This window comes from Apteryx mantelli, chromosome 15, assembly GCF_036417845.1.
Source record: "Apteryx mantelli isolate bAptMan1 chromosome 15, bAptMan1.hap1, whole genome shotgun sequence".
NCBI lineage: Eukaryota > Metazoa > Chordata > Aves > Apterygiformes > Apterygidae > Apteryx > Apteryx mantelli.
The window spans coordinates 2,553,272-2,578,061 of record NC_089992.1 but is presented as its reverse complement, the minus strand read 5'-3'; the positions used below and the strand labels follow the sequence as shown (position 1 = coordinate 2,578,061).

The following is a 24,790-nucleotide window of genomic DNA, read 5'->3' as shown; positions in this document are numbered from 1 at the left end:
TCCAAAATCCAGATCCTAAAGAAGTCAGAGCAGGAACCCTCTGGCTGCGACGGAGCTGACTTCTGCAGCTCCACGTTTTGCCCTCGTCTGGCAGCGCGGTCGCCCGTGCCGTTGCTTTTGCTGTGATTTACTGTGTGGGTGTGGGTGAAGCAAGGAGGCAGAGGGCAGGCCCCGTCCGCGTCGGGTTAAGGCTTATCCTCCCTTTGGAGGGAGCCGCGGCTGAGCAGAAACGGGCAGGAACAAAAGTGCCGTCGGTCCGGCCAGGAGAAGCCCCTCTCTGGGATGGGTTAGAGCAGAGACATCCCAGCGGTTCCCAGCAGCCAAGCGGCAGCCTGGGCTCGCGTCCCGTGGGAGCCCCGGGGCTCTGCCGCAACAGAGAGTAATGAAAATAGGGCCGGTTCTCAATTCGACATCCTTCCTGCCCAGGGGAAGGGCACGAACGGCGGGTCGTGAGTGACAGCGCGAGCTCGTACGCTAGCAGAGGAGCTCTTGCTGCTCGGCTCGGCTGCCTGGTCCGCTGCGTCCTCGCTTCCGGGCACCTCGGTAGCTACAGCAAGCCCGGTCTCTAGGAAACTTCCCAAATTTCCAAAGTTTGGGGGAAAGGCTGGCATCCGCTCCATATTTCAGCCCGTTTGTCTGCTGTCTCTTCCACATCATCAGCTCCATCATGCTAACATGTGGCAGCCCTTGATAGAAAACCATTTTTAGAAACAATGCAGTGATTTATTTTATTCTGATTCATTTATTTACAGGAAATGATTAATTAAATAAATTATTTTCATTGCCATTAATTGTTTTGCAGACAACCCGAAGAGATAATCGTCGCATGCTGGCAATCACTTGCCATCAATTATCCACAGGCCGCTGCTGTCAATGAATCACAGCCCCTACCTGGTGGGAAGTCACTGCTGGTGCCACTGAGGCATTTCGCCCATAATGTATGACGGGGGAGGATATTAGGCTCTGTTTTCAGACAGGCTGAGAGATTGATATGCAAGCCAAAGGGAAATGCAGTAAACAATTTAACTGCCTGGAAATCCAGCATAATGAACATCCAAAGGTATCTTATTACTAGTTCACTGTAGCTTGCCTTTATTTATTTGTTAGCATTTAAATTTTGTTTAAATTAGTTCCTGTGTTGGCAAGGCTCTTGCCACCACTCTAGGTCTTGTTCTTCCTCCCCTGAAGGCCACAGTTCGAGTCCCTCTGTCTGTGCCTGTGGAGGGCACTCCAAGAGCAGGTGAACGGGGATGGGGGTGCCGGGTGCTGGCTCAGCTCTGCTGCCCCCGTTCCTCCTGGTGAACCCTGAGCGCTGGCAGGGAAGGATCTGGGCATGCAGGGGCTGCAGGTCGTTGCGTTCGCCTTGTTGCAACCTCCAGAGGGGCAGCTGATCAGCAAGGCCCACGTAGCGGAGAGAAAAGCAGCTCTCTAACCATCCTGCTCCGCAAATCAGACCTCAGGTGCTCAAATGCAGAGGCAGATTTGCAGCTTTGTTATTTTGGTGTCAGAGCAACCAGCCCAAGCTGCCGAGAGCCCGAGCTGTGCACGTGAGCCCTGTATTTCACACGCCCTGGTGTTCAAGGCTGGTCCGAAGCAAGAGGCTTTGCTACGTGAGCCCGTCTCTGCTTCCCAGCACATCTTCTCTTTGAAGTTGTGCTGTCGGAGACGCGGCATTTTGCAGCTGGGCAAAGTCTTCTGCAGCGTGTACAGCGCATGTCGTGCCTGCGGCGCTGCAGCTCAGCGCTTAGCGAGCAGGAAGCCCCGCTGGGCGCGATGATCCCATTGCTCAGGTGATATTGCATACAGCTACTCGGGAATGGGGGCAGGAAAGCAGGTGGTCTGCTTTCCAAGCTGCCATCCGATTCCCAGGAGATTTTGGCGAGTTGCTCAAAACCGGGTTATTCTCAACGAGGAACAAGCCCTCCCATGGGATCACAGCAGACGGGGCTGGGCTGACCGAGCCGGTGGGACCGCGCGGTGGTGCATCCTCCCCAGCTGGTCGGGATGGACGGGAGGGCGAGTCCCTGCGTCGGGCCTAGAGCCAGGCAAGAGCTTTCAAGGAGAGTGGTTGTGCTGGACATACGCAGTGTGCATTTCGTGTTTGTGAGTTAGGGCAGAATTTGTCTCATGCAAAACAATTTTTGAGGTTTTTCAAGCTCATCCAAGCAGCAGTACGTTCTCTTGTCCCAGCGTGTCAGACCACGCATCATCACCCCACGCCCCAGAGCTGGAGGGAGGAACGGGAGCTGTGTCTCCAGGGCGGGAGCATCACGAGACGGGGACAGAGACGGGAGTAGGACATGTAATCCGCCTTCAGCGCCCTTCCTCAAGTCGATGGTCGATTTGTGGTTTTGTTTAATTTGTCCCAAAGAGGGACGTGCCTGTGGGTGTCCCCACGGCACTCCTGCTTCACCCCGGAGCCGGCGAGGGGATCCCGTGGGATCCCACGCAGTGGCCCCTGCTCGGCCCGGCTGGGGAGCCCGAGGCATCCTGCGAGGAAAGTTTTAGCAAAACCGGACCAATGTGTTGAGCGATGTCTGAGCCTTTTAAACATGCCAGAAGGACATTAAATTGAATGTATTCAGTGCTAAGAATTATGGTATCTTTAGAACCTAAAGTGTATAATTAAATTATAGCATCTGAGATTGGAATTGCTTTTTCACTTGTAGGGGAAAAAAAATAAGACATTTTAATAACATGTCATAAGTTTTACAGTTATTGGATTTTCAAATTGTTTACAAAAGCAATACTGTTAAATTGCATAGGTTTTTTTCTTAAGTCTTTTGATAAAAAGAATAAACTAACAATAATGTTCCCAGGAGGTAAAACAAAATTGCATTTCCTTTTTGTTATTTGTTTAATTATCCATTCAGCCAGTCAGTATATAAAAGTCATTTTCAGCAGATTCGTTCTGAAAGTCTCTGGCTCCAGCTGTAACTGCAAAGAGCATTCAACTTTTATTTAACGTTAATAAGCCAAGGAGAATCCTGGGGGTGAAGGTACTACCACCACCTTCCCAGCCATTTCAGCAGCCTTAAAAGGGCTGTGGGAAGGAGGGGACATCAGGCGGGCAATTCCAGATTTTAGGACGGGGGGAACTATGGATCATAGCGTGCTATTCACTTTATATAGGGCGCCACTGGGGACTTCTTCCCAAAAGTCAACAGCACGCAATGGTGTAGTAACAGTATGTTTTTAGAAACCCTAATATCAGTTAAGGCTGCGTAAATCTTAACGGGCTTGGTGAATGCCCCGACTGTTTTTCTTGTGGCTGTTGTGAATCTGGTGGGATTTTTGCCTGACCTTTTCTTCCCGTCATTGGTACGGGAACGGAGCCGGCACTGCAAGGTGCTGATTTCTGGTACCGTGACTTGTGTGAGGTCTACGTTTGAAATGTTGACTTGGCTCAGGATAAAGACATAAACTGTCCACAAGGCTGGTTAGTTTGTTTATATATGTCTTGATTTTGAGGAGATTTCATCAACAGATTTTATTGATAGATTTCTGCCTCCTTCAAAACTCCACTGATTTTATCTACCCGTCTCTCTCTATTTAAGCGCATATTTTCAGCAAGGGTTGTTTCAATAGCTGTTAAAAAACTGATTTTCTTGACAAAGGGAGTTTTGCATAGCTAGAAACCTCTCAGAGCACTCAGTGATTCCTGTCCGCGTAGATGCTGTAGCATTAGCATGTGCTACACAATACTTCCACAGATGTTTTCTCTCTTCTCTCAGCATCTTATTCCAGAGACTGATCTCTGCTGTGCTTAAAGCAATGATGCTGACACGCAGTATCATCTTTCAACCTTATATAATACTACAGAGCTATTTTCATGCAGCAGAACGAGCCTATCTGTTCCTGGCAGCTTTGCAGGACACCCCGTTGACATGAGCTTTCTCTTTTGGACTTAATGTCATGTAACCTCCAGAGAAGAGCAGCTGAGCTGGGGGCCGTGAGGGGAGAACAACCAGAAGCAGGTTATAAACAACCATTAAACCGAGCCACCTTCTTTCCCTGCGCACAGTCAGTGAAATGAAATGACAGGAGAAAGCCACCCGGAGCTTCAGCAAGCAACGATGTTTCAAGCGGAGCAAGTGCAGGCAGACTGGTGGGGATCCAGCCCGGGGCGGGAGATGCATTCGCTGCCCCAGGTGGTTTTGGCAGCAGGGCAAAATTATTCAAGACAAGTGGGCTGCTACCACATGGGTTAGCACCCCGTCTCCTGCCCGCCAAGCCTTGCTGCCCTCCCGGACGCGCAGCGGGATCTCCCCGGCGCTCCGATGGGGAGGTTTGGCGGCAGTGAGCTTGGTCGGGGCACTCGAGGGGCAGGGGCCGCGCGCTGGCAGCTGGAAGAAGGATTAATTTCACCCTGTCCAAATAATAAACCATTCTGCAAATGCTGCAGTCACGTAAGTATTTCATCCCTCTGCATGACCGCCCTGGGGCTGACTTCATGGCCGGAATATGTCCAAAGAGCGAGACTGCTCCTCTGAGAAGCTGACAAAGCTTATTGGCTTTTAAATGCTTACCCGACAGTGTGAGGGAGGTTATTAAGAAAAGTGAATTCTTTCAATAACTTCTCAAGTCATAAAGATGTTTGACTCCTCATTTGCACATTTCTCTTGGAATCAATCAAAGCGGAAAAGCTTGAGGATAAAAATCAATAAAGGAGAACAAGTATGCGCAAGGCATCATAAGACATACAGATATAGATACCATAGGTGCAGGGCAATCATTCAGCGTGTGTTAGTAGATGGGAAGATGATAATTCAGAATTGATCAGATGCTGCCTAAGCCGATGCAATTCAGCGACTCCAGAAGTCCTGGTTCTGGAAGATCTCACAAAGGGATACTTGGATTAGCTATACTTGTTACAGTTCCCAACCCACTTAGCTGTAGGCATTGGCAGGTATATTTACAGCCCAAGCAAAAAGCAAAATGAGACTTGCTCTGGGTTAAACACCTAATAAAGCAGGACTTTGCTAATAAGTGCTCTCACTACTCCAGTAGACATTCATTGCCCACTCCATCTTGCGCAGTATGGATTCAAAGGCTGTCACTGTACCAGCACGTTACCATAGTCTGGTCCTCCTCTGAAAACTGTACAATCAGCTTATAGAGAGCTTGGCCTTCCAGCAAAGTGTTGCAGGACTTTGAGGGATTCGTTAATCTTCCCAACACCCTTGTGGGCTGGAATCAGCTCTGTCCGAAAGCACCAGTGGAGAAACTCAAGTGTAGGAGAAGCGAAACATCTTTGACTGCAACACGCAGGCTGTCCAAGGCAGAGTTCAGCATCAGCATCGCCCGTCTCTGTTCATCTGCTGTTAATCTCCATCGGCCATGCAAGAGTCAGGATGATCTGGTTAGTGCCGGGGGGTTCTGTTGTTCTCTATAGCGTTTCCATTTCCCACAAATTGTTTCATTACCTGGAATATTTTTTGGATGCCTGGAGCCACTTCCTAATCACAATCAGTCTCCTCATTTGAAGAGCAGTCGCACCCCTCACCCCTTCAGTAAACTGCTTTGACCTAGATGACCGCTTTGGCAGGATTCTCTGGCCCTGTGTGTCAGATCTTACTTGTTGATGGTGGTACTTTTGCTCGGTTTACGGACTGCAGACTCAGGCCTGCTCTGCTTGTGGATGGGGCTGTCTTCATCAATGCCATGTCTGAAGGCAACTTTACAGCAGTAATAATTGATTCACAAACCTCAGGCTCAATCATTTGGGTTCTTATGGTGTCCTCAGATGCCGCCGACTCTTTGGAAAATGGGGAATACCCAGTTGCTCATTGGATCCATCATGACAGGAGATGAGAAACGTGCAACATAGCTCTACCCTCTAGCTTGCTGAAAGCCCTCAAAATTCAGAGCACGTTTTTTCTTAGGATGTTCCCAGACACAAGGGCTCAGAACCCAAACTGTCACTGCTGTTTTAGAACAAGACAGGAGCCTTCTTTCCCACGGCTACCCTCAAATGCACAAATTTGACCTTGCCAGTATGTATTTCTGAGCGAAACTTAGCTTGACCTAGAAGGGAAACCTAAAGACCCGTTTTTCTTGGAAGGCATTTAATAGGATAAACAAGATTTACACCACCTAGAGATGAATTCTGTGGCAGGGCTGAGGGGCAAGTTGTACTCTGATTCCCACTCCAGGTAATTCTACTATTCGATGGGACTGTCCATTCGTCTTGCTGCAACAAATTACCCTTTGAGGATAATTCCTGGCAGATTTGCCCTTAACCTGAATCACATGAAGGTTTTAGCACCCAGAAGTCTGTGGAGAACCCATGTGTGCAGCATTGACCCTGTTCACCCTCATGCTCTCGGAGCATCAGACGTAACCTAGCTTCCTGAACCAGGCACGCGTCTACTCGGCCGATGCTGGGAGCTGGGCTGGACAGGATCACGGAGGGAGCGGCTGCTGAATTGCCACTACTGGAAATTTTTAAGAACAGGTTAGACAAACATGTCAAGAAGAGTTTAGATGGAGTTGAGCCCTGGGGCAAGGGGGCGTTAGGTGACTAGGCAAGGTCCTTTCGGGCCTGTGTCCCTTCCTCAGCTTCTGGGCTGTGGGCAAGAGCAGAGGGACTGTTCCTGACTGCTCCCACCCCAGGACTGACCCAGGGCTGGGTCCTTCCCAGAGAGAGGGTGTGCAGATGCCCTGGTAACTTGGGCTTTTTCTCTGCCCTTTAGCCAAAAAAAGGAAGGAAAAACAAATTTCTTGGTAACAGCTGTGTTTCCTTAACAAACAAATGTTCCCTTAAAACATCCAAGATGACGAGTTGACAGTAATGAACTAACATCTGTCCAATCAGCACACTTTTTGGCAGCTCCAGAGCCTCCAAGTGAATGTTCCCTAATGTTCACCAGATACACACAGCACCTGCTATTCACAATCAGCCTTGTACCACTACATCTAAATTAAGAACAGATGTGAGGGCTGAGATAAAAAGCTTCCCCAAACAATCTATCAGTTTAATAGCATTGATCAAACAAAACAATCTCAGAACATCACTTGTTTTGCTCCTGGCACCTTCCACCTCGCTGGGGCATGAACTTTGCTGTTAACCCTTGCAACGCTGCCAGGAGAGAGCACCGGGGCTCTCGGGATCTTGCAGGGCATTTGAACAGTAGGCAACAGGCAGTATCAGTAGTGCTGGGACTGTGATACTTAGGGATGTGTAGGAGTTTCTGCAAGGATCTGTTGAGGGCAGTAGAGGGACAGAAAGACCATACGTGGATGTGTCAGCTCCAGGGTTGCTCTGAGCCTGCCTGTGGCTGAGGAAAGGCAAATGCAATCCGAGGGCATAGCAAGAAAGGTATTTCCCATGGAGACAGCGGAGTATTGCTGCTCTTGTGCGTGGCACTGGGGAGACCTGCCTATTGGTGCAGTTCTGGTCACTCACGTCCGAGACCAAAGAAACCAACCTGGAAGACGCTTGCGGCTGCCTGCTTTATTCGATCGCTCCTCTCCCGTCGGCATTGGCACAGGGCTCCCCGTCGCTGCGCCGGGTGCTCTGCAGCTGGAACAAGCCGCTGTCCCGCAGCCTCGGCCAGATGGGCCCGAAGGCAGAGCCCAAGAAATCAGGGCTGTGGTACAGGTCCCACGAAATCAGTGCCGCGGTACCGGTCAGGGCGAGCGACAAGGCTGCTGCACTCGGTAATGGGTGTCTGAGAGCAGCGCGAGTCTCTGTGTCCCTCGCTGGTGTCAGAGACAATTCTGTTCCAGTTGCTTCCTGATAATTAAAAGCAGAAAAAGAGCCACTGCGTGTCCTGTAGGCCTACGGAGGATTGTAAACCGTGAAGTATTGATGGCGCAGATCTGACCGGCCGCGCTTGAGCTGCGCTAGACTTTGCAGCTCACATTTACTTACACGCTCGCTTTACATAACTCTGCAACGATGGTATTTTACACCCCAACCGAATAAATGAGCATATGCCGAGAGCATATAAACGCCATAAGGCAGTGCGAGAAGGCAGCCCTTAGCCATGCAAGCGCCTGGGGACTCCCGAGAACGAACCCCTGGGCTCGACCCAGCACTGCTGTGACCACGGCGTGGGGCGTCCCGCCGCGGGGACACCCACCCTGCCTCTCCTCTTGCCTGGTGCGATGCAGAGCGAGCCCAGCTTTCTCCGTGAATGCAACCAGCCCGGAACTTAAGGAAGGACTGTTTATTTTGTATTTAATTAACTCAGCTCCAGTCTTCAGCTCAGGGGTCAGCAGGTCCCGGCCCTGAAAGGTGCTGCCATTCCTGGTTTGTTGTTATTCATTTCTCGACAGCCCCTTTTATCCTCTCAGATCAGCGCACTAAAAACCCCGCCGGAGAGGGGTCCCTCCGGCTGTCCTCCCCTCTAACGGGGGCATGTTTATAGGCCTGGAGAACAACACAACGGACGGCTAATCTGCTTGCTTCTTCCTCCAGTCTTGTCGTAAAAGGAAGGAGCAACCTCTGCTCCCCCCTTCTAAAAGGGGAAGTGGAAAAGAGCCTTGAACATGTCCCTGAGAGGGAGACCCCAGGGAAAGCCCCAGCGATTTGTGCTGCTCAGCGGCAGTGGCCCTTCCCCGGGGACGAAGCTGGCAGGGCTGGGGCAGCCCGGACGCGGGGCATCGGAGGGGGACTGAGCTGGAGCTTGTACAGAAATGTGTCCCACACTGATTACAGTGCAGGTTAAGTAAATGGAAGCCTTATTAGTCATAAAAGATGTGTTATGGAAACACTTAAGGGGACCACTCAGATAGAAAGAGCCAATTTAGAAATCTATTAGGTGCAAAAAGCACAGCATATGTGGTGCAATAAGGGAGAGCAATGCAATCACCAAAACATATGGACACCTTCCCATGTCTGAACGTATCTATTAGCTTTGCGTATCCGTTCCTGCGAGCGCTGTCACTCAGGGTTGTTAATGCGCTGTCTGAGCGCTTGCAGGGTAGAGCCGCCGGCTCCTCTCTGGGTCACAGCCACAGCTTGCAGCTCTAACCGGCCTCTTCTCAGAACGCAGAGGTGTCGGTTAGGTCAGAGACCTCTCGGGCGCTGCTTGTTGTCAGCTCGCACGGGGTGATTTCCCACCGCGCGTGCAGAGAGCGACCCGAACAAAAGTACTTAATGAAGGGCATTCGCTTGCTGCTGGAGACGTGCCGGGAGGCGAGCGCCTGCAGGTGGGAGAGGCTGAGCTAACGAAAGCGGCTCTGCGTGGTTTTCCATAGATCTGTCTGCGAAATGGCAAAGGCAGCTGTAGACGGTAGGCCGTTGTACCCGTCAGCCGCTCACGCTGTGTTATTAAGCTTTTTTTATTTTCTGGGTTGTGAAAATTAGAGACTGACGCAGACACCTGGAGATGCCAGGCCTGCTTGGCAATCGGATGTGACCCTTTTCCCCGTGGCCCCCAGTGCCAGAGGCGGCAGGGTAGCGTTGTCTTCCCCAAGTCTCTTCAAAGCCGTAATCCCCTGCCTGTGATTGGAGTCGACAGCCCAGCAGAACACGAAAATAGCCGAGACCGGGAAAGTACGGGAGACCCCAGCCGTAGTGCGTCACTCCTGCCGTCGCCCACCGCAGCGGGAGCCGGGACTGCTGTGAGCAAATACTGACCCTCATTAGCCACAGGGACCCGCCGGGAGCGCTGCGGCCGCCCGGGGAGGATGGGGGCATCCGAGCCCCCAGGGTCCAGCCAGGCACCGCTCCTCCGCGCCGAACGTCTGCGGGACGCGGCCGAGCCGGGCTGCTCTGCTTTCATCCCCCCACGCGCCCCGCACCGTGCCGCGGCGTCCCGGGGAGGGAGGCGAGGTGCAGCGAGCGGGGCTGCGCCCCAACCTCGCTGCGTGGCGCCGGGGGGGGCCCGCGGACGGCGCCTGCGGGCGCGTTGGGGCCCCTCTGCCTTCCCACGATGGACAGGGCCGCGGGGACGGCGCTCCCTGCGAGGAGCGTTCTCCGGGGCGGGGGGGTCAGGGACGCGCCAGGCTTGGCCCAAGGCCCGGAGGGTGACGAGCCCCCCCAAAAAGCTGGAGGAGCTCCCCATAGGGCGCCGGGCGGCCTCGCAGGGGGGCTCGGGACGAGGAGGAACGGAGCCGACGGCGAGGCGTCGACGCGCCGGGCCTTGGGCTTGGGGAGAGGCCGCGTGCGGCTCCGGGCCGGGAGCTCGGCCGGAGGGCAAGGCCCAAGGCGGCCGCCCGCCCGCCGGGTGGGCTCCTCGGCGAGCGGGATGGAGGGGCCGCGCGGCGCCGTGTGCTGCGCGCAGGCAGCCACAAGAGAGAGCCCGTACTCCGAGAAGGCCTCCGCCGCCGGGGCTCCCGGAGCCGGACCGGCGCGGCGGCCGCGGCGTCGAGGGGCGCAGCGGGGTTCGGCCCCGGCGAGGGTCGTCGGGGCGCACGGAGGCCGGGGAGCGGCGGGGCGGTTTGCGAGCACCGGCGGTGCTGGTTCGCGTCGCGTCGCTTCGCCGAGTTCGTGCAGTTTCTGCCTTCCCGTCTGCCGGTTCAGAGGCTGCTCGGGGAGCAGAAGCTGTCGGGGACCTGTTCTGCCGACTCCTTCCTAACCATCGCCGTCCTGCTCACGGTTCCCTGTAGCAAACACAGCGTTTACCAAAAGATCAGGGCTGCTTATGGAAGTGAAAGACATGAATTAGAGGGCAAGAGGCCAGAGCCCTAAGGAAGATAACCGTCCTTTAAAAATCATTGAAGCCGTGCTGCTTTATTCCAGCTGAGGACCTGGCTCAGAGCATGCGTGTGAACACACGTGTAGTGTCTTTTCACTGGAGGAGAATGATGTCAAATTACAATATTCTGCCAAAACCTCCTGAGTCTTTGGGAGCGTTTCCTCTGGCGTGCGTGCACCTCCCTGGGCTGAACGCCACACGTCTCCGCAAGGCTCGTCGCGGAGGGATGCTCAGCGCCTCGTCCCGCCGTGGGTACCACTTCGTCGGGGTCCGACCCGGGCACCCAGATTAAAATAGCAGGGTCTCAGCTCATTGAGTGTAAGAAGCGCAGCAAGCTAAAGCCTCAGCCTTGGGGCGCACAGCCACTGAGTTCATGTATATTGATTTCACACCTTCGCTCATTCGCCTCAGCTTTCCTCAGTGCTTTCATGCAGGCAAACCCAGGCAAATTTAAGGCCCAGCAGAGAAGGAACAGCCTTACCTAGAAAATTCAGCTGTGGCAAACGCGCGATAAAAGCCAATCTTCCATGCACCTTGGTTTTACTGCGTGTTGCAAGAGATTAGGCGTTTATTTTCTCCAGCTGGATTTTCACCCTGAGCACGCCGAGCTCCCCTCGGCACGAATCAAACGAGCGCGACTGCCGCGCGTTTCTCCCCGGGGAGCCCGGAGCAGCCGCCAGCCTCCCCATAGCACAGGAGTCACCTGAGGAGAAAGACCCCAGCATCTGACGTTAGACGGTTCTGGGGATTTCATTTCTTTTTAGGCATGTTCCAAGCTGCTGTGATTTGCAATCGTGTACAATTTTAGGAAAATCCAATTAGCCGCGTAGGCACATTATTCTGAAGCGGGTGATTACGTCTTGAGCCGGAGGCTGGGTATCGGTCTAACGCTAAGGCAGAGCAGGGCAGCGCCCCGGTTCAAAGCTTGGCTACCCACCGCTGGCCGCAGAGGAAAACAGGCTCGGGGTTACCTCCCTCCCTCGCCTCTGCTGCGGTTTCCGGAGCTGCAGCCCTGGGAGCGTTCCCTTTCCTTGCTGGTTCAGTGTGCGCTCAAAGTCGTTGGGGCTCTTCGCTGCTATTTTGCGCTTTCTTCCTGCTGTATGTTGCGACCTGAAACAAGCCGCTGCTATTAGCCCAGGGCCAAATAAAGTCTGTGATGTTCCCTGCATCCTCTGCAGTCGGCATCCTCTCTCTCTCCAATCTGGAGCAGATAAATCCAGACTATAAATTGGCAAATGCAACTTTAGGACACTTTCAACACCAGAAATAGAGTGATTTTACTGGCACCAATGCGATCCTTGGTACATGTTGCAAGAAGCATCTCTAGGTGATGAACGCTGCAGGTGTGAACGTGGGCGCTGCAGGCAGGCCCAGCACAGCCCCAGCGTGACCTGCGTCCTGTCCCAGCGCGCTGCAGTCCCGGGTGAACGTGTTCCCTGCGCTTGCAGGGGGACCCGCTCCTTCCGCAGGGGAGCTGGGACCGAGGGCTTCATGGGGCCGCCTGGGATGTGCCGAGTGTTTATCCCGCTGAACGAGAGGCCGGATCCGGTTTGCTAGGCGCAAGGGCTGAGCTGGCTGCTGCATCTTCATTCCGGCCGCCGCTTTGTTTGGATTACGCAGCACCACTCCCAGCTGCAGCATGTTTGATCTTTTCCCAGGGCTCAAGGAGATAAGAGCACGCTCACCACTGAGTTAGAAAATCCACCGTTGCACGCCAGAGCCGGCGGGCGAGAAGAGCAATGCGTGCAGGGCTGTGACCCCTTAAGGAACCGCTCTGTTTTCTCACGGTCCTGTAGGTCAGGACTACAGGCTGCTCTTTTGCCAGGGCAAGGCGGGGAGGCTCAGTGGAGCGGGTTTTAATCACGGATCCTCCTTGCAGCTCCTCTAACGTCAGCGATTTGCACCGGAGCGGCCGAGGGCCGACTTCGCTCCCGCGCCCTGGGCTGCCTCTCCAGTCCTTCCTTCCCCACTTAGTCACTTGTGTCACCGTGAGAGCTGGGTTGGGCTGCGGTGTACTTCCATTTATAATTTGCAATTAAGAACAGAGAAAGTCAAGGAAAAATACTTACAAAGTCATCACGCCTTCCCCCAGAGGAAATGCAGCTGGGTAGAAAAGGGGAAGAAAGAAAAGGAAGAGGTGACTAAGAAAGGGGGAAGGGGGTCGGTTAATCTGATAAAAAGCAGGGCTGATAAGGGTGGCACAACGCTGGCCAAGATGAGAAGGTCTGTCCAGGTCCCTTGGCTTGGTCTGCAGCTACTCCCTGTCTGCGCATGGGCCCTTTGACCCGCGTCTCCGGGATGTGCTGCTTGCTGGGCGTCCCCGATGAAAGGCGTTGGGGCTGCAGGCTTCGCACGGGCGGGCTCTTTCGAAAGCCAGGCTCTAAGGTTAGCGTGAGCCCTCCTTTGCCCGTGTCTGCCGTGACCGGTCCCTCGTCCGGGCAGCGAGGCCGAGCGCCGGCATTCAGCGCATCGTCTCCGTAGGAGGCTGGGGCCGACGGATGGCTCGGGGCCAAGGCGCGCTGGCGCAAATCCGGAGCCGTCCCAGCACCGGCGCAGTGTAATCCCAGCTCTGCCGCCGCAGAACGGAGACCTGCGCACAGATTTTTGCAGCGATTGGTAGCCATCGAAGTCTGTGTTGTGACTCTGCCGTGGATCGGGTTCAGGCCCCGAGAAACCACATATCTGCTTTGCAATCCTCAAATATCCCACTTAGAACCCGCTGCTCCTACCGGGCTGTTAACCCCAGGGGAGACGCATGCGAGCGCGGTCAGCCGGGCTGAGCCGGCGTGACGGCTTGCGTGGGGACGTGTCGCCTGCCAGGTGATGCCCGGGCTGGCTGCGGGCTGGCCTTGCCCAGGCTCGTCACGCACGCAGGGCTCAGCGATAGGGACACCTCTAGGGAACGGGAGCAACCAGACCTGCTTCTCGGGATGTGCAATGGCCTTCGCTATCTGCCTCCCACAAAAACGCGCTTCAGTTTGGAGTAACGGGGGCAAATGCCTGCAGCTTCATACCTGGCATCCAAACAGGAGGAGAAACCTATCTCGGCATGCCCATAAATGGCTAATTTTGTCAGGCAAGGCTGAGGGAGCAGGGTGACCTGGTTAGGGGTGATTCATGGGCTCGGCGCATTCGGCAGTCTTCATTAAAGGTGTCTTTCCCGCAATCTGCTTCGCTGCCGTGTGACTAACAGGGAACCTCGCGTGTCTGTTATTAATATGCCATCAGACCATATGTTCCCAGACTCGGCCCATATGTATTTTTGAAAAGAACCACCTGTGACTAATTCTGCCTCCTCGGAGGAGCGAGTGAAATCCGTTCTGGCGCGCACGCTCCGAGGGGACGGGCCTCGGCAGGGCGCCCGGGAGAAGGTCGGGCGAGCGCGGTAGCTCTGCCCCATCTCCCCACGCCCTCCACATGTTTCTGCCCCCTGGTTTTCATGGCAGAGGCTGCAACAAGCAGACGCAAGCCAGCACAAGCGGTTCCCTGGGCAGCCGAGCCATCGCCGCCACCGCCTGCGCGCTCCTCCGCAGGTTCTCGGGTGTCCGAGACGGGCCGTCATCTCGCTGGCCTTCCCGTCGGTGGGAGCGCTGCCTTCGCCCAGCCCCAGCTCGTTTTGGTGCCTCTGTAGCACCGTCTCCGTCCTCGGGTCCGCCCTGCTGCAGCTGCTGGCTCCGGGCTCCGGGCCACCCCGATCCCCCTGCTTCCAGGAGCAGGTTCAGTTAGGGGTCCTGCTGGTGAGACATCTCCACCACCAAGGATAAAACCTAGCCTGGCTTGGGGATGGTGGCCAAGCTCTGTCACCCCGCACAGGCGGTGGTGATGCCACCAGCCAGGAATCCCACCGGACCAGATCCCGGCCAGCCGCGGTCCGGGCGGCCCTTGGCAGCCAGAGCGGGGCCCCGTGTCGGCGGGGACAGCGTGGTGTCACGCAGCCGAGAGAGAAGGGAACGTCGGCCGGGATGGACATCGCGGTTCAGACCGAGGAGCCCTCCGGCGCGGTGTCCCCTCTCCAGCGGTGGCCGTTGGTAAGGCCTGGAGCTGCCGGTGAGAATGGAGAAGTGAGAAGGGATATTGCCCCCGGATTGCCTCCGGCCCTCCAAAACGGGGAGCTCGAGACCTTCCTTTGCCAGAGGTGGTGTCTTGGTCTTCGGCAGGAGTCACAGTCACGTTAAAGCACTTCTACGTGTCACCGACTACGAGAGCGCAGCTCAGGAATAGCAGCGCTGCTGGTCCATCGCTGGCACAGAAGTTTGGGACGTTCCTGCTTTTGCCTTTCTCACCCCCCCCCCCACTGGGTGCTTCTGTTTTGGGTTCCCCCCCGTCCCACCCCCCGCAATTCTTATTTTATTCCATTTCATCTTTCGAATCAGCTCGGCTGGAACGAGGCCCCTTTTAAGAGCTCGCGGAGCCCCAGGGCCGCTGGCGCCAGCTGGAACAGCCCTCAGCCGTTCCCAGCCCAGGACGAGCCGAGTTTGGGGCTGCCAAACGACGTCACGAAGAAAATCGTGACTTTTCCGTTTTACGAGGCCATCGGGATAGCGGGTTAGCTCTCGGCCCGGCCGACTTGCCGGGGGGCACCGCCACTGCCGGCTAGGAGGCAGGCGAAAGGCAGAGCTGTCGCTGATGAAGGCTCTTCACCTTCTTCTGCTCAGCGAGGTTAACGCGTTTAGCAGCGGCGATCCAGGGCCAGTGAAAGTCTGGAAGTAGCTATTGTTTGCAGATGCAGAAGAGAATGTTTGCTAAACACTCTATGAATCAGTGTTTTAATGGATTGAAACCACATGCTTATGTGGCTGGTGTGTATATTTTTTCACGGTAAAATGTTAATGAAAAACTTTCGGGCAAGGCTATTCCAGTAAGCTGTATAGACCCTGTCTGTGCAATGCTGGGAATGCATGAAAAAGATGGGCACTTTTACTGCTCTGCCAGAATAAAAAAAGGGTCCCGCATAGGAAAGGGTGAATACAGCAGAAGAGCTGTTTTCACATCCTCTCCTTGCCCTGCCCATGTTATCCTCATCCGCCGGGCACACGTGTGGCAAAGAGCCGTTTCAGCACCTGGGGTTATTAATGCGACTTCCAGGATACTCAGGAGGGAAGTCTGCGCATGTGGAAACCCGGCACCTTGGATCGCTCCCCTCCGTCTGAGCAGACTGGCTGGAACTCACAGAGACTTTTTTCCCCTTCAGACGGAAAATATTCCTCAATGGAGCCCCAGTATTTGACTGACAAAACAATAATATTCCTTTTAAATATGTCACGCAGCCAGGTAAACAGAGGCTTTGCTGGCATCACCAGAGATGCTCTGACGCTGGCTCCTGGCCCTGGCTAAGGGCTTCTAAGCATAGTTAGATGCTTTCCAACACGAGCCCTTAAGAACTTGGGTTGCACCTGAAGATTTACACCTTGCCAAGACTGGAAGGAATGAGCAAGATGACACCACCTCACCGAAGCTGCTGCACAGCCAGTGCCCAGGTATTTTTCCATCGCAGCGTACATGCGTGCGGGTTAAAACCACCTGAACTTTGCATGTCAGCTTTTACAAGTGCTGGAAATCTGGGGCCGGAAAAGGCACCATGCTTTTGGGTGAGTCGCTGGGCTTTGGTGCTTGTGCCAGCTGGACAACGGAGCCTTTCAGAAGCGTCTGCTGCGAGGCCCAGCACCCCCAGGAAGGCTGCAGGGGCGAGAGGCTGCTCCTCTTCCTCGGGATCCCAAAATGCAGCTCCAGGGCAAGCAACGAGCCCGTTCTCGAGGCAGGTCACCCATCGGTGGAAGGCCAGCAGCGTCCTCAGCAGACAGCGAGCTCCGAGGCACCTGCCAAATGAGTTTGCACGTAGGAATAAGGCCAAGTGCTGCTCCTTTATGTCATCCAGGGCACTGTGTCAGCAAAGCACTTCAGCATATGCTTAACTTCAAGCACTTTTCAGATACAAATAAGCACATTTACTTATGTTACTGAACTGGAGCCTAAATGTGGCTCAGATACGAGTGGGATTCCCTTCTGCGGCATGTGCTCGTTCCCTTCCTGGACGGCTTTCCTTTCTGTGTCATTTGCACCGCAAGTGCTTGTTCATCCCTGTTCTGGTCTCACTGTGATGCCTCACTCTTCCTTTTAGGAAAAATTAGGAAGTTGTAAATTCTGCTAGCGAAGTGTGCATGTGCTGTGCAAGAGGTTTGTTTATTTAAAAGTAAGAAGGAAAAAGCAAGAGATTCCAGCACAACTCAGAAGACAGAAGGATGGAAATAACTCAAGTGAAGATGCCAGGCAGCTTTGCGTATCACGAATGAGGGTCTGGAAGAAGAATGTGACGCCTTGGTTTAACAGGGCCCATCTCCATCCCTTGAGCTCACTGAGAAGGAGAGACGTGTGTTCATACACTTGGTGAACACCAAGCCCCGGCCCCGAGGCTGTTCAGCCTCTCCTGCAAGGCGAAGCTGGGCCTCCTTGTCCCCAAAAAGCCCATGCTGCCTGCCCCAGGGGCAGCTTTATCAGCCTGGGTAGCAATTGCTCCTGGGCAGCAAGGGAACTCACCGCACCAGCTTACAGCACCTTTCTCCCACTGCTGGTGTTATACTTTTGGCATCAAAGTAAGCCCCAGACTGACAGAGGTCTTGTCCTCACTAGCAATGGCTTCCAGTGCTTAGTACCAGCAAAACGTCCTGTTGCAGAAAGAGTATGTGCTGGTAAAATAAATGTTTTTCCTTATATGAGAACACCATAAGCTATGGTAGCAAAAGTCCTTCTTGGCTTGATGACAAGAGTACATGTATGGCTTTAGCATGTGCACAAAAGTGGTGAAAAACCAAACTCCTAAGCAGCAAGCCTGTGCAAGAGAAAGCGTTAGTTTACATTAAATGGCATTAGTGGAACTAACTGGCATTAGTTTACTTTAAATGAAATGATTCACAAGAGAAAAGGATTAACTTGCCACAGATTTTTGAAAAGAAGCTTTAGAAAGCTCACTGTCATACACTGTAGGGAGTTTTTTAGAGTAATGACTCAATTTAATCTTTCTGGAAGCCATTGTTTTAGCCTGCTAAATTCCATAGGATTTCTCATGGGACTGAGGATGAGAGAGGTAGACAGACAGATGATGACCAACACTGACTATTCCAGCTGCTGTTTTCTGTTCAAGGACCCTCCTTTAGTGGGGGCAATCTTAAATGTCATGTCTTGAACAAGAGACAGAGATATTTCAAGGTCCCCTCTCCCGGTGATCTCATGTCTTCACCAGGGAAACCTTAATTATAAATCATAGTAACACCAACGGCGATGTATCATACCAGTTTCTGCAGCCCCTCCTTGCAGCAGCAGCTGGGTTCCCAGTGTGTCCTCCCTATCTGGGCCTTTGTCAGACACTGTTTACAGCAGCCTCCCAGCGCTGGCGGTCGGAGCAAAGGGAGGAGCGGGGTTTTGGCTTTAGGGATCAGCACCAAAAATAAAACGCTTTGCTGAAAGCCACCCGGCGCTGGGAATCTTGAGAAACGCTCCCGCCCAAACACACAAACGGGTTTCCTTGGGTGGAAAATTAGAGATCGGTATTGGCGCAGGCGTGGGCGGCAGGTCGCTTGGATAGAATTTGCAGAAACTGGTGCTGCCTTGACATAGGCATCTGCAAGGCTCGACTCACCAGTGACTTACACTGGTGTAAATGACAGCAAGTCCCCAGGGGCAGTCTAAGCCAGGGCAGCTCAGGAGGAACCCCCAAAAGCCATTAGGGACCATCGCGTGGGCGAGGATGCTGGGCCTGTGCTGCTCAGTTTAAGAGAGCCACCAGCATTTGATTTTCAAACTAACGAGTTAGCTTAGCTATCTTAAAAACATAAGGCCTGATTCTGCTCTTACTTGAACTGGTCTAAGAAAAGAAAGAGTCCGCTGAAGTTAGTGATTAGCTGGTGCAGACAAGGGAAAAACCAGGCCTAGAGAGTTCATGCATCCTTAGCGATCCTAGCTGGTGTGCTCACTGTTTCCAAGATAAACCCCCGCCTCAACCAAGGGGCAGATTTTTGTGAAAAGGTCTAAAATGACAGATCACTGTCATGCACAGATGTCACTAACCAACCTGATTAGAAACTACTTAGTCCTGGTGCCATCACTACAAAATAGATGTGACACAACAGCCCTTCAGTGGTACCACTTCTGGCCACCCTGGAGAGCACATTCCTAACCCGTCTGGTGCAAGTCAGGGCAGACTGGACGGACACTAACAGTGGTTTGGTAAAAGCAAGAGAAGAATCAGTTCTGGAAAGCTGATCTGTTTATTCCCTCTCATAGCAGACTTAAAACATCCTGTCTGAATAGTTTCACATAAAATGAATCCAATTTCATTCCATACTCCTGAATGCATCAGATTAATTTTTTAACCTTAATTATCAATTCTAGTTCATTGACCTGTTCCTATATGAAGAGCAGCTGGACTTTTAGAGCAGTGAGTGCGAAATCAAGGAGTGAAATAGAGGCCTGCTTGCATAAATTAAGGTTTAAATCGTGGAAGAACGGCTCCTCGGCTAGAATTGGCAGGCAAGCAGCCGTTTACTAGTGCTGAAACCCTCCTGCCAGAAACTCTAAGCCCCACATATCTAAAAAGCTCCTGACCTTGCAAAACTGCTCTTCTAAAATTAGTGAATCAGTTTTACCCATCGCGTACGAATAGCATGGCCGTTGCACTGGGGCAGCTCCAGCGCGGCTCAGCAGTGGTTTTCCACCTGTGATTAGGCTTTGTGGCTGTGACCGACGGATGTGTGTCACGCGCTCAACAATTGCTGCTCCTCCAGGCCAGGACGGATCCCAGGGCCACCATCGCTGTGTTGGCCAATTTGCTTTTTAATATTTTGAGGCCTTTCCTAGAAACACTCTTCTGGCAACTATAATGCCCCATTCTGTCTGCTGAGCCGAACATCTCCCATACGCTGAGTTCGGTGAAGGCAGCGTGTAGTCTGACTGGAGTCAACCTCCCTTTTTTTAAGGTAGTTTCCTCATTGCCCTCCTATAGGCAGCAAAGTTGGCATGCTGCCCTCTTCCCCCCCTTCCCTGCATGCAAACGACTGATAGACGTTGCTTGGGCTTTGGCTTCTGTCCTTTGTCACCCATGTTTGAAAATGCCTCGTCGTCTCTGTGCTCACATGTGTCCCCAAGACTTCCCCCCTCCATCCACCTCTTCTGAGCGCAGAAAAATACCTGCGGCTTTCGCAAACTCAACCAGTCAATCTCCAAATTTGTATTTGCAGAAAAACATTAATGTTTGCATATGGTGTCAGAACAAGATAAGTGTCTGTGCAATTAAGAAACAGCTGTTCCTGGCAATCTGCCCCTACCAGTCTCAACAAGGAGCAAGACAGGTAGCCTGCTTTCATCAGGCCCTGGAATTCCTTTCAAACCACCCCAGCATATTAACAACAATAAAATAAAATAAGCATTTTTATTAGCCTGTAGGAATAGTACATTGGTTTGGGTCCAAAACATGAGATTAAGTTGTTCTAAGACATAATGCGCTGTGGCGAGGACAGCATGTTTCCACAAACAGCACCTGGCAGAAGGAATTAAAAACAATGCTGAAATCACGCCAATCTAAAGATTTTCTGAAGCTGATAGCGATGCGAAACGAGGACAGGTGTGGCCATATTTTCAAAACTGCTCAGGGCCAGTGTTTCAGGAACATGGCACCAACAAGTGGGCCAGATTTTCCAAAGAGGTCAGCATCCAAGATGTGGCACTTGCTTGAAAACCTGTCCCATAATATCTAGTAGGGAAATACATGCCTTGAGGGTGTTGCAGATGTTTCCTCACTGCCCCAAATGTATGATCTCAGACCCTCATCCAGTGCCCTGGATGCAGCCTCGCAGAGCTAACTACCTCTCCTACCACCACGTGGAGGTGAGTGAGGAATCCCTTTGGGTCATCTTGCAGTTTGTGGCTTGAAACAACTGCTTCTGTTGCTTGAACAAAATCTGTGCAATTCCCTTCCTCTTGCTTTCTGTCCTTACCTTCTTTGTTTACTGACATTCTCGATTTTTTTGGTGGTTGCCTTGAATTTCCAAAGCATTGTGATGTGTAGTTGTGATTCATTAACTGTATTCCAGTGGGAGCATGGGCAGCATGCTCCCAAGAGCTGTACAAACACCTCTGACAGGTGACAGCCTGGGCAGCGTTGACAGAGCCTGTCCCTGCTGCCCTCTGAGGTAGGTTGTGTCCTTCCCCATCTGACACAGCTATTGCGTGTGCAACCAGCATGTGGAGGTAGCAAAGACCCTAGGTACTGGGAACCTGGGCCAGATCAGAAGGTGAGGGAATGTGACTGTGGGGCTCACGGCTGTTGCTGCATTTCGGGCAAAGTAACCCATGTGAGGGCGATTGGCTTCCCCGGAGCTGCCCAGCCAGTGCAACAAAACGGGAAGGGAAAGCTCCCCGTTGAGCTGGCCCCGGCGCGTTAGTGCATTTCTGCGTGGGACTGGAGCAGAGAGTCACATCCCAAAAATGCAGCTCGACCTAGCAAAGGGCTTGCCGTGTTCCCGTCATGGCCTGTCCCGCTTTCTGTACCCAAGGGCTCGGACAGGGTGGACACGAGCCAGGTCCTCTGAGCCAGACAGGGATGCTCACGCGCCGCCAGCCAGGGCTCATACTCTATATGAAGAGATGGCTCCAAACCATCTCCGTCCGGCCTCCAGAGAGGTGGGAGCTGGATCTCAGCTTCACACTTGGCATGCTTTGTAGTGGGCTGAACCCAACCCAGACAGGGACACCCATAAATTCTGGGAAAGTCTGGTTCTGAACTTTGTGGCTTGGACTCTTCTTTAATTACAGGTCACTGGTAAAGCTGGTTGGAAAATGTTATATATATTCTTTACAAAAAATGGTTGTTCAGTTCAAAAATTTTCACAGATTTTGTTGCTTGATTATTATGTCTTTTTATCAAGGCCTCACAGATATTTGGTTCTCCATTTTTTCACTCAGCTTCCAGTTTTCCAATCGAGAAGGTAGATTAAGTGACAGAAAATCAAAACCTTCATGTGCATTTTTGTCCAAAAACTTGGAAAATTCCAACCAAAACAAAGAAGTATTTTAGCCAAGAGCCGTTTTTTGTCAATGAAATGTTCTATGAAAAGCAAAATTGAAACCAGCCCTAGTCACAAATTTAAACTGGCTGCCACCGCATCCATAAAGTGCTGTGTGGAGTGAAGTTACCCCAGCCCTCGTCTACCCCTGCTGCTCAGCCTTATATGCAGGGGAGTTACTGTTCTCTCACAGCAGATGTTCTCCCCCGATCACTTCCAGCAAAGATGTGCTATTTCAGACTGTTTAAGCCTAACCTGCTCATTTTGTCTGCAGGGAACTGGGAAGCCTCCATACAAGCATATCCACCAGCAGATCAGATGGAGTGGTACCTCCAGCCAGACAGGGTGATGCACAGCCTGGAGGAGATGATAGCAGTGATTCCTCCCACTGGGTCCAGCTAGACCTAGAAGACAATATTCGTCTATGGCCTAGGCACACATCTATGCTCGATATGCCCTGTTGTACAGAAATAGAAGAGCTAGCTCTGAATAAGCTGGCTGGGCTCCCAGGACAAGTTGGCTGCACTAGACGATGCAGAACAGGCAGGGAGATTAGGCACAATGGGAAGCAAATCCTGGGGTCTCCTAACCCTGCCATCTTCTGCCTAGAAACCCCACCACACAGCCAGAGGTGGGGCAGGCCCTGCAGACCTCCTGCCAACTTGTATTCCTTGGCGTTATCTCCAGTTCCTCACTGCCTTCAGGGCTGAAGAAAGTCATAGCCAAATGCAGTGTCCATGCACGGTGTGCAAACCGTGCTGCTGTTCTCGTGAGGATCATCTTAGCAGGCAGATGTTACTGGGGAGTGAAGGGTGTGGAAAGAGAATTTCTGCAACACGTCAGTGGGGAAAAAAAATGAAGGCCAAGTCGCTTAAGCAATGGTACTTCCTGCAGAGCCAAACAACAGTGAGGATAGCCACCTTTGGGAATTGGTGATGTAGAAGCGTTCTTCTGCCGGAGGAGGAAGCGAGGAAGTGGGAGGAAGCAAGTCAGCAAGAAAGGCCAATGCTGCTAAGCAGCTTGACCCACATCCCATTGAAGTCTGCATTTTATTATTAGAATCATTATTATTTGTATTGTGGTAGCATCAAGTGGCCCCAACTGGAAGAGAGTCTCATTGTACTAGGCACTAAACAAACACAGAATAAGAGACACTCCCTTCCCCGAGGGATTTGCCGGCAGAGGAGACACATAGAGAGCTGTAAAGGACAGGAAATTATCATTTACTGGCATTCATTGTAAGTATAACGACGCTTCTGTGCTAATAAGGCTGTCTCCCACTACCCTCTTTCCCATCTAGGGCCTGATCCAAAACCTGGAGGAGTCAGTGGAAAGCTGGACTTGAGCACAGCACAAACCAACACATGTTTATTATGTTCCCCTCCTGTCTGTCGGTGCTCTCCCCACAGAGCACCTAAATACGCAAGAATTCTGGTTTCCAACCACCACTGGCTGAATAAAGATGCAGCCACGAGACAGAGGAGAGACGGGGAGATATGCTCACACTCCTCCCTGAGCTGGTAAGTCTAATTTTAGGTTTATCAGCCTTGATGAAGCCCTTTTGAAGACTGACACCGAAGGGAAAAGCTAACTGTGCAGCTGTGTGGAGGCCATGCACGAGGATCACCCATCTCTCTCTGATTCCCTTGGCCTTCAGCTTCATAAGCTGGAGATTACTACAGCATCTACAGAAGGGAAACCTGAGATAGATTCAAGGCTGACAGGTCTCCCTGGTTTAAGGTCCCTTGTTTTATAAGTTATTTATTTCCACATTCAAGACATTTTATCTAAGTGGCTAGGAGTTGCCGCATACATCTCTAGAGCGTGGGGCAGGAAAGCATATTCCTTGGGGACCAGAGTCTCCAAAGTAGGCATGGGGATGTTTTCAGCCACTTGCACATGCCTGGTCTATTGGCAAATCCCAGACCTTAGACAGCCCTTGTGTTACCAGGTATGTGACCTGTAACAGTTGAGATCTACAACATTTTTTCAGCCCTTCTATTTTATTTAGCTTACTAGTACCAGAAGTCCAGTTCGGGTAGATGATGAGCACTTTAAAATCCGTTCAAAAACATGGGAGTTGCGGAAAGAACTTAGCATAGTGGTGTTGCAGGGAATGGTGCTCTAAAAGAGGCATCACTCTCTGCTTCAGTGGCAAGGTCCAAAACCTTGCAGTGGGTCCCTGCAGGCCCACAAGCAGTCTGCTTGTGGACTGACACATAAGCCTGCATATTCCTAAAGCCTTACAAAAAAAGTCTCTGTATAGCCCAGCTGGAAAAAAAGCTAGTGCTCCAATACTGCTCCCACTGCAGTGAGTGGGAGTTTTGCCATTTACCATGAGCATGATCAAGGCTGTTGTTGATGGAGGTGGAACAGAGCTACTCAAATCTCACACAGAAAAAAGCACATGCACCGCTAATAAACTCCAACCTGTGTCACTAGTTTGCTGATTGAGAAGTTGTGGTTCTTGCCTCTCTGTAAATTATTCATATGTCTGGCACAGGTCTGATTTGCAGTGTTATGTTACTCGGGGCTGGATGACACAGCAGAGAAAGGGCTCTAGCCTTAGCCTGTGGCTGAAGGGCACCCTTTCCAGCAGGGCTGTGCTGAGTGCGGAGGCACCGATTCCTCTCCCGTCCATGACCCCATGCCTCTGTCCCCGGTGTGCTGGGCCACGGGGCAAAGGAAGGCCCCAGCACTGCGCTGCAAAGCCACCACCGCGGGGGGCTGTGATGGAAAGTTCGGTGCACGCTATTTCCCAGGTCTGCTGGGGCAGTTGTGTCGTCCGCCTGGTGCTCCTCCAATGCTCCCACGTGTGCTCCAGCAGGGGCTTAGCCCGGTCTGTGATCCAGCAGCACCGCAGCCTTCAGAGGCTCACCAGGACCTCACTGCTGGCAGGCGAGAGAAGGTGACCCGAGGCCGAACGCATGCGGTGGCCTCTGCCTGGGTGTGTGGCAGCTCTGGGAACAGGAAACCCTCGAGACAATCATTCAGAGAGACGTGGGCAGGGAACCCTGACACCCTGAACTCTTGTGGGCAGAGACAGGAAGGCAAGATATCTTTTCCACTCCAAAGTGACCCCTCACT

The 24,790-nt window shown here is 52.6% G+C and overlaps 1 long non-coding RNA gene across 1 annotated transcript in view; it reads left to right on the top strand.

The window, feature by feature from the left end:
- Positions 1-23,031, top strand: part of LOC136993427 (uncharacterized) — an 81,945-nt gene extending 58,914 nt beyond the window's left edge. Inside the window, exon 3 of the long non-coding RNA XR_010885725.1 lies at positions 23,004-23,031. This is a non-coding gene — a long non-coding RNA (uncharacterized lncRNA). The remainder of the gene's footprint in view (positions 1-23,003) is intronic.
- Positions 23,032-24,790: the final 1,759 nt, after the last annotated feature.